The sequence below is a fragment of the Vombatus ursinus genome, unplaced genomic scaffold (assembly GCF_900497805.2).
Source record: "Vombatus ursinus unplaced genomic scaffold, bare-nosed wombat genome assembly UNPS02007344.1, whole genome shotgun sequence".
In the NCBI taxonomy this organism is placed as follows: Eukaryota; Metazoa; Chordata; class Mammalia; order Diprotodontia; family Vombatidae; genus Vombatus; species Vombatus ursinus.
In genome coordinates this window covers 5,009,844-5,019,964 of record NW_020947122.1, presented here as the reverse complement: position 1 = coordinate 5,019,964, position 10,121 = coordinate 5,009,844, and the positions used below count along the sequence as shown (strand labels likewise).

Sequence of the window (10,121 nt, the reverse complement as noted above, 5' to 3'; positions counted from 1 at the left end):
AGAGAGAGAGAGAGAGAGAGAGAGAGAGAGAGAGAGAGAGAGAGAAAGAGAGAGAGGTAGTATGTCTTCATGGATTGAAAACCAGACTTGGAAATAGTAAGACCTGGCTTTGAATTCCATATCTGAGACATACAAACTTTTACCATAGATGGGCAAATTCACTTAATCATTCTAAATCTCACTTTCCCCTTCAGTAAAATGAGGATTATGATATCTGGAGTATATCTACCCCACACGATTGTTGCACAATTCAAATAAGATAGCACAAGGTTCTTTGCAAACATAAACAAATTATTACTTTCCTTATTAAAAATCTGAGGTAGCATGGCTTAGTAGAAAAAGCCCCCAGCCTCACAGACCATATTTGAATCCCTATCCACTATACAAGGCTACCTCTCCAGAGGCATAGTTATTGATGGAAGTTGCAAAGAAGCACATTTAGGTTCAAAATAACAATTCCTAATAATCGGAGCCCATCCTCTGATGTATGTACTGCTTCAGAAAGAAGTGAGTTTTGGGGCAGCTAGGTGGTGCAGTGAACAGAGCACTGGCCCTGGAGTCAGGGGGACCTAAGTTCAAATCCGGCCTCAGACCAAACACTTGACACTTACTAGCTGTATGACCCTGGGCAAGTCATTTAACCCCAACTGCCTAAAAAATAAAAAAAAGAAGTGAGTTCTACCCATTGGAGGACCCTGAAGCAAGGTACATGGACCATCTTCCCTTCCACCATGTTTTGGAGGGGGATTACTCTTCAGTTTCTGGTTGGCCGAGATGGCCTCTGAGGTCCCTTCCAATTCTGAAATTCCATTATTCTGTGACTTGCCCAAGGTCACAAAGCAGAGCTAGAGTCTGGGTTCCAGGTTTCCTGGCTTCCAGTGCAAAGCTCTTTCTACTATATTGAACAAATAAAATGTCTCTAAGATAGGCATTCAAATACTGTTAACAGGCTGGAGAGGAGAGTGGACAAAAACACTAAAGCTTGGATTCAACATCCAGGTGTCCTGATTCCCACAGTTTTATTATACCCCACTGCCTAAGGATTCCATTTGAAATACTAGCATAACATTCTGCAGCTCTAAAATGTGTGTCCCTAGATACTGTCTTGCCTGATGGCCACTTTCAGCTTTCACTGTGTCTGAATAATATAAGGTCTTAGTTCCAGGTGGAACAATACATAGAATGCTGGATCTGGAATCAGAGGGTATTGTTGTTGTTCAGTCTTTTCAGTTGGGTCCAATTCTCTGTGACCCCATTTGCAGTTTCCTTGGCAAAGATACTAGAGTGGTTTGCCATTTCCTTCCCCAGCTCACCCTACAGATGAGAAACTAAGGCAAACAGGGCTGAGTGATTGCCCAGGGTGACACAGATTTGAATTCATGAAGATGAATCCTCTTGTTTACTTACAATTTGGTTAACAAATCTCAAACTTTACTTGATATAAGCCCCAATACCCATTCCAAAAAAGGCCCCATGTAACCCTCCTATGTACAGAGCTTTGTGGAAAGTAAATATTAGAGTAGACAGTAATGGGATCTTACAAAAATATAGGGCCCAGTCATCCCAAAAGATGAAGGCCATCGGGGTTCCTCAGTTGGGACCTGCTTCTGGGAAGGGTTCAAGGATTTTGCAACAAACCAGATGCCAAATAATTGGGTCCACCTCAGCATAGACCCAAAATCACAAATCAGACTTGGAAGCAACCCAATTTCTCAGGGGTTCCTAACAGACAGGAAATGGTCAGTGGTCAGAGTGAAATGTGTTGATGGCTATTGCACACCAGGGCAAGACAAAACAATATAAATTTCACCTCACCCCAATCCAGTTCAAGTTGGACTCCAAATGAGAAGCAAAGGACCAAATGAAATTTATAGGACATTACACTACTAGGCACATACCCATGGAAGTCAATGACCAGAAGGTCTCATATTCATGAAAATATTTATAGCAGTACTTTTTGTAGTAGGAAAGAACTGGAAGCAAAGTAGATGCCCTTCTATTGGGATATGGCTGCACAAAAGAATGTGATGGAATATTACTGTGCTTGTAAGTAATGGTCATAATAAATACAGAGAAGCATGGGGAGACTTATGTGAACTGAGTCAAGCTGAAGTAAACAGAACCAGGAAGACAATACACATAATGGCGATAATAATGTAAATGGAAATAACAACAAAACAATCAAAACTGAATGCTGTGGAATTATAATAACCAAGCTTGGACCTTAAAAGAAGAGACCTGTGAAGGCACCTCCCCACCTTCTTTGCCAACATAGGACACTATGGGCGCAGAACACTGATTATTATATCAGACTTCTTTGATGTTTTGGTTAGTTCTTCTAAATTTTTCCCTCTGATAATGGAAGGCTCTCTGGAAGGGGGAAGAGAAGGGATATATTGGGAAATGAAGATGATATAAAACAAAATTTATCAATAAAACTCATTTTAAGAAAAAGAAAATTAGAGGGCATTAAACTCATGGCTTATGCTACCATGTCAAACTTCCAGAGGAGGGAGGAGAGTCTATGTGGTCTATTGAAAAGTGAGGCCTGCCATCTAAAGCACAACTGTGCTGCTTTGAGAAAAATGAGGCTAGCTTCTCTCTCCAACAGCAGGAAACAGATGGGAGCCAGATCACATCTGCCTCAAGCTGCCAAAGAGAAAAAAAAGTTACATGGAATTATATTTCTCGACTGAGAGTCCTTAAATTCACTAAATGTTTCTGCCAAACCACAGACCGTTTTCTAAGTCTAACTTCCCTCCCCATGCAAATAGTTAAATACACATCAGGTGTCCTCAAGACCATACATCATTCAAAGGCAGCCCTCCTATAGAGGATGTTACTCAATGAGTCATATCTCCCCAAAACAATAACAATTGTCTCACAACAAGAGCTTAAAGTGGGCAATGAACAATGAACTGGAATGACTTCCCCAGGGCTCCAGTCTGACAACACCCACCTGCCATTTTGGGGGGAAAGAAAATGGAATCTGGATGCTAAAGGAGGAAATATTAGGAAAAAGGAAATGAAAAGAGTAAAAATGGAGGAGGGGCAGAAGGGTATAAAAGATGTTCTAGAATTTTCCACATTACTAAAATGCTGCTAAAGCTGGAATGAAATTTAAAGCTCATCTAGCCCAACCCCCTTACTCTGTAAGTGAGGAAACTGAAGCCCAGAGCAGTTATGTCTTGACCAAAGTTACAGAGCTAGTTAATGACAAAACCAGAACTAGGTCCCAGGTTTCCTAATTCTCAGTTCAGTGTTCCTTTCCATCTTAGTCAAGGCCTCCATTAAATAGAGTCACAGATTCATAGTGAAGTGGCCCCTTAAAAAAGTAGCCTTCTTTTCCTCTCCTTCCTTTCCTCCCCTAAACACTGCTCTCAATCTGGGCTCGTTGAATGACTGATCTTTTCTGAATTTGTGACATGTGCTATATAAATTAAGTGCCCAATTGCACCAAGACATGCAGTCAGTTGAAAAACAACAGAAGTCTCCAGTAACAAAGATATCCATTTAAAAAAAATTAAAAAAATAAAAAACAAAAAAATTTTAAAAAATGAAAAAATAAAGATATCCATTGATTAAGAAGCATCTGTTGATCACCCACTGTGTGCCCAGTGCAGAAGATATGAACGAAGACCAGAGTGAAAACAGCCCTGCTTTCAAGGAATTTTCATTCTATGGGGGAGACAACATTCATTCATAGAGGAATATACAAAATCAATACCAGGTTGCTGAGTAGGAGAATCAAGAAAGACCTCTTGAAGAAAATGGCCTTGAGCTGAGTCTAGAAGAGGCTCAGAATTCAGAGAGATGGAAGATAGGAGGCAATGTATTATTTGAAGGAAAGTAGACGCAAAAGCATAGAGATTAGTGACAGTGTCCTTTTTAAGGGACAAAGAGAGAAAGCTAGTTTGACTGGACTTTAGAATATGTGAAGGGGAGTATTGTGTTATGAAGGTGGAAAGGTAAGATGGAAACATTTTAAAGAAAAACAACTTTGAAAGACTTAAGAACTTTGATCAATGCAATGACTAACCACAATTCCAGAGGACCAATGATGAAACATTATTACCCACCTCCTGACAGAGATGATGGACTCAAGATGCAGAATAAGACATGTTTCTGGACATGATCAATAAGGGAATTTGTTTTGCATAAGTATGTATATTTGTTACTAGGGTTTTGTTTTCCTTTTTTTTCCCCCAGTTAGGAAGAAGTAGAAGGGAATAGGGAGAAGAATAGGATTCTCCCACCTGTAAAAAGGGTGGGGGTAGCAAAGAAAGAAAACCATAGAAGCAAAACCAGAAAGAATTATAGATAAGCAGGATAGCTTTGACAGTTACACTTTATATACTTAAAAAAGAAAAGTGACTCCTGTGTAATGGAGATTTTCAGTTTCATACACATTCTCTCTTATTTTATGATGTATATGGAAACACTCATTTATTTTGTGTTTAAGTTCAAAGTAAAAATAAAATAAAATTTTTAAAGGAAATAAGTTGAAGCCAGGCTGTGAAGGGGTTAAAATGCCAAACAGATCTTTTTGATCCTAGTGGTAGTAAAGAGCCACTGGAGTGTACTGATTAAGGGAATAAGAAAAATCCTATCCAAAGACACCAAAGTGAAGGACATATTTTACTCCACCAAAGTAGGCCAGCACACCAATGACAGGATCTCCTGATCTCCTTTGGAGGAGTGAATGCCCAGGATCAATTCCAGTGAATCAATCCAGTCAATCAAACACCAAGCACTTGTTAAGGGCCTCTTGTAGGAGGTGCTGGAGAAACAAAGCCAAAGAATAAAAACATCCTTACCTCAAAGAGCTTATATTCCAATGAAGAAGACAACAAGTATGCAAAGAGTTTTATATAGGAAAAATATAATTTGAAATAGTTCAAGATAAGCTGACTTGAGAGGCAGGACACTAGCAGTTGGAGAGCTCAGGAAAGGCTTCATGGAGAAGGTGAGGAAATCACAAATCCATGAGCTATTGAATAGTCCAGATCAAGAGGGGGAAAAAATACATTTTTTTAAACTGCAATTCCACCTGTGATCTGAAAGGTCCTAAGCCCTTTGGTAAATCACTGCAGTACCTCACTCCCAGCTAGAAAATCTCCTGGTGCAAGCCTAGTAATGGACTCTGTTTACCCTTTGATGGCCCGCCGCACAAAGTTCCAAGAGGTTCATCACCATGGAGGTCATACATTTTTTAGTTTCGACAACTCACAAAGGCTAGGGTGCTATAACCCTCAGATGGAAAAGGTGCCTCCACTAACGAAAACATAGATCCAAGAAGGGATATCCCAAATATGAGGGTTTTTTTTAAAGATACAACTGTTTCTCCAGTAACTGTAACTCCAAAATTGGAGTTCTGTGATTGTTCATTTTCAAAAAATGGGGGGTCATTATACATAAAAAGGGGGAACAAATCTAAGAACATAGATTAAGTTATACAGAACCTTAGAGACCATCACATCAAGTACAACTCTTTTAAAGAGGAGGAAACTGAAGCAACAAATAATCAGGGTCATACAATTAGCAAATGTTTGAGGTAAAATATGAACCCAGTTCTGACTATAAGTCCAGTGCCCTATCTGCTTCTGCCTACTCCTATAAGGGATGCATTTCCCAGCTCCTTTCTCTTGTATCCACAAAAAAAGAAAGAATGAAAAAGTGAAAAAGCTGAGATGCTCTGAATGTACTGTCCAGAGAGAATCTTAAATTAATATGCACTAATATTATACCAGGCACTTCTCAGGCAAACTGAAGCCAGAGTCATCTTCTTCCCTTGTTTACAAAGGTGAAGGATTTTGACTATGAACTGTTACATATACTACCAGACTCAGTTAATGCTTTGGTTAGTTTTGCTAGGATTTGGTCCCAGGTTTTCTGATTCTGTGTCCAGCATTCCTTTTGCCACATTATATTGCCAGCTCCAATATACCTTTCAGGGATTCATAACTAACTAATGCATTCTAGGCCATCAAAATGGCTAACAATATTTAAAAAAAAAAAGAGAGAGAGACCCAGAACCACCATGAACCTAAAGGGAGGATGAGATGAAAAAAAAAAAACAAAAAACCACCATTCTGTAAACTGCTGAAATCCCATCTTAAATCACAGAAAAGAACATTTGAGTTTGAAAGTCATAAAATAATATATATAAAGCATACTGCAAACCTTAACGTGCTATATAAATGTCAGTTTTTATTACAAACCAGTCTTTGTAGATAGGGTTTAAGAAAATACCAGTTTAGAAAAATCATTCTAGTTTATAGATTTTTTTCACTTTCTTTGTGCTTATGCCGTTAAGGACAATTACCACCACTAGTACAGAAAAGTGCAGTACTACTATTTATAGAATGTACTTTCCACGTCCATTAACACTGTTATCTGCCCTGAGCCTAATTTCTTTCCGTTTGTTCTGATTTCCCTCAAACCCTTAGGTCCTAGCTGCTTCATGGTTGGGGCAGAGATCACCAAGAATGAGCCTAAGGATATGAAGCCTTTGGTTTAATTGGCCAAGGGCAGATATTCTCTAAGTCGAATGCCTTCCCCTATAAAATCACTCACATTTTTGCATTCACAGGCTTTTCTTAACTACAGCATTTTCAAATCTCATTTAAACTGAAAATCCTCCATTAACTTTCATGAAAAGATGTATTTTAAATGATGTTTGATCTTCACATGTCCTATGGAACATTAGTATTCTGCTCCAAGTGCAATACAGAATCTTAAATACCAAGAGTCCTTTGAACCACAAAAAAAAAAAAAAAGGAGGGATGGGTATAGGGAACAAATCCATGCTTTTCATAATGAATTTCTGATGAACTTTACTATACAAAAATAAAAACACATATTCAAAATCCAGACTGCAAGCAGAACACTGACTTGTCTTACCCAAGACCTGCAAAACAATTCTGATAATTTTCATTGTTCTAGTTACTGATCTACTATCTTGTTCCTACAGAATAAACAGGTGATGAATTGCACCTGCCTTCTATCTGGAAGAGAGGTGGACTTGGAGATGTATAATACTGCTTACATTCTCAGACAGTCACTGAGTCAGCTGATTTTAGTCTGTTTTCCTTTGATCACATAGGAACCTTGGTGTGGGGGGGGTGGACAATATCTGGAAACAACTGATAGAAAAACAAAAGGCATCAAAAAGCATTTTAAAACATAAATATGTGCTCTTCATCTGGATCTTTAAGAATTTTGAGGATTGATCATTTGTCATTAATAATATTGCTCACATTTGTAAAGGGGTTTCCATAGATCATTCATTTCATATCCACAATAACCCTGTGAAGGAAGTAGCAAAAGTATTATTATCCCTATTCTAAAGATGGAGAAACCATGGCTCCAAAAGATTAATGCTTTGCCTAAGGTCATATAACTAGTTAGTTAAAGAAGCAAGACTCCAAATTTATTGTTCTCAGGGTAGGCCACGAAAAGCTACCACAAGTGTATTCAAATGACATTCATGTACATGTAACACTTATGCTTACCATACAGTAAGGACAGTTATGGACATTCTCAAAACCTTCCATTAAAGACATCTTAGCATTACATAAGTCCTAAACAGGAATTGTGTACAACTGGTGCTCCAGGGGATTACGGGGCACCTAAAAATGTATGTGAAAGTGAGGACTGCCCTCAATGTATGCATATGGAGCAATACCGCAAATATCCCCAATACACTTAGAACCCTCATTGCTCATACACTTAGAGTAGTGCTAAGTGCTCAATATTTTTTTCTCCTTGGATCTCAGAAACTTATCCTCACTAACCTGGATAAACAGAGGTATTGAGGCAGGAGACTGGTAAGGAAGCTGCCCAAAATCTTTGCTCATTTGGAAAGGTTCCACAGGCCAGAGTTTGGAGAAGTAGGAACCAGCTGATTATTCAACATTTATCAAGCATTCATTTGTGGCCTTCTGGAGAATTGCTGGAGCATAGCTATTAATATCACTTTAATCTGGCTTCATTCATAAATGTTTACTGTGGCTAAAGAGTGAGCAGTTTGTTAACATGTTCCTTCCATGGGTGGCCCAAACCATGAACAGTTATCTTGTTTAATACATATGTGCTTGGCACATAGTAAATGTTTAATAAATGTTTTAATTTATCTGTCTTCCCATCTGTCTATCTATCTGGTACTTCTGAGCTTTTTCCTAGGAACTCCAGGAAGTTTGTAGTAACGATACAAACTTACTTACTTTCTTAACATCTCCATTAGTGAGGTAAAGGACAGTTATAAGCATTCTATCCAAAGACTACTGCAACAGAAACAAATAACAAAAGACAAAGTAGTCTGTCCAAAGTCATAAAAAGTTTGGAGCTGAAAGAGACTTTAGGAATTATGTAGTCCAGTCTATCCATTTTCCAGATGAGGAAACCAAAGGCTAAAAGGTATATTATTTGCCCAAAGTCACACAGGTAGTAATTAGTAGAGGTGTAATTCAAACCCAAGTCCTCAGACTCAAAAGCCAAAGCTCTTCAAAGAAGTTAGGTGGTGCAGTGAATAGAGTGCTAGGCCTGGAGTCAGGAAGACCAAGGTTAAAATCTTACCACAGATACGCATCAGCTGTATGATCCTGAGCACCCTGTTTGCCTCAGTTTCCCCCACTGTAAAATGGGGATAATAATAGTACCCACCTCCCAGGTTGTTATGAGGATCAAATGTGATAATGTTTGTAAAATACTTAGCACACCGACAGGGCACATAGTAGGCACTATATACATGCTAGCTATATTTTATTTTCTTTTCAAAGCAGAACTTGTTTAGGACTACCTGGTTTTTAATGATTCTTAAAGCATAGTTGAAAGAGCCCCGAATTGGAGTCAGAGGATCAAATCTCAACTCTACTACTTACTACTTAGGTGACCTTAGGCAAATATATAAACATAAAAGTGAGCCACTCGTGAAGTAGGAACAGGACAATAGAGAAGCAGCTTGACTGTTGCACTGGCATCCACAAAAGTTAGCAAGTCCCAGAGGCAGGTCTCCAGCACACTGAGTAGATTCTCTCCAGATGATTTATGGAAAGACAGGGACCAGAATAGTACAGAAGGAGCAGTATGAGGGGAGGGGGAGGGTAGAGGTTTGACTAGATGACCTCTGAGGTCCCGTCTAACCCTATGATTCCTTTCTTTTGGCCTTAGTTTCCTTAAAATGAGGGAGCAAAACTAAATGATCTCTGACACACCTTCAGGCTCCAGCTACTAAGGAGCAGCAGAAACAGAACCAAAGTCCTTGGACTTTGATGTTCTCTGAATTTTCTAAAGTGTGCCGTGGGTAGAGGAAGGGAGGGGGCAGGTAGAGGAGGAAGAGAAATCTTGGTAGAAAAAATGGGAAGGAAGCCCAAGTATATTTCGGATGCTCAGAAAAAGGTTTTTAGGCAAGTACGGTATGGTAAATTCTGTCAGGAGGTGGGAGAGGGGGAAAGGAGAGGCAGAGAGAGAGGGGGAGAGAGAGAGAGGCAGAGAGACAGAGAATCACGAAGAATCTACTCATGCTGGCTCGTGTACTACAGGCATAAGCACTCTTCCTAATTTATCCAGCTACACTGTTTCATTATCAAGCTCAAGCTCAACTTAGTTACAGACACGTTATTTAAAAGAAGTGGGGTGGCATGAAGAAGAGAAAATCAGGCCGCAGAGGGTGAGAGCATTAACCCATCTCTAATGGTATCCCAACTGCCCGCTGGCTGACAGAGAGGGATGTGCTCTTCGCTGCCCTGTCACAAATGTCATATTCCAAGAAAAGCCAGTTCCACTTAGAAAGTGAAATTGTTCCCCTACACATCATATTCCTTCCGCCCCCCCCACACCCCGGATTATTTTAAAGCTACTAACATGCTGGGGCAGGGCTCTATCTAACTCTCCAGTGTCTGGATCCCAAGCTGTATGGGGAGAACAAAGAAGGCGCTCCAGCTCCAGCGATGTCCGCCTTGGGGTCCAGGGCACGTACCCTGCAGTCCTGGGCGGCGTCGCCCGACACATCCCGCCGGAGCGAACGGAGCTGCGCGCCGGGGCTCTTTGCCCCTCGGGCTGGGTGGAGTCGGGGTGTGTGTGTGTGTGTGTGTGTGTGTGTGTGTGTGTGTGTGTGTGTG

The 10,121-nt window shown here is 40.0% G+C and overlaps 1 protein-coding gene across 6 annotated transcripts in view; it reads right to left on the bottom strand.

Annotated features, from left to right (window-relative positions):
• AMOTL1 (angiomotin like 1) overlaps positions 1–10,121 on the bottom strand; it is a 255,024-nt gene that overhangs the window by 158,276 nt on the left and 86,627 nt on the right. The window lies entirely within an intron of this gene.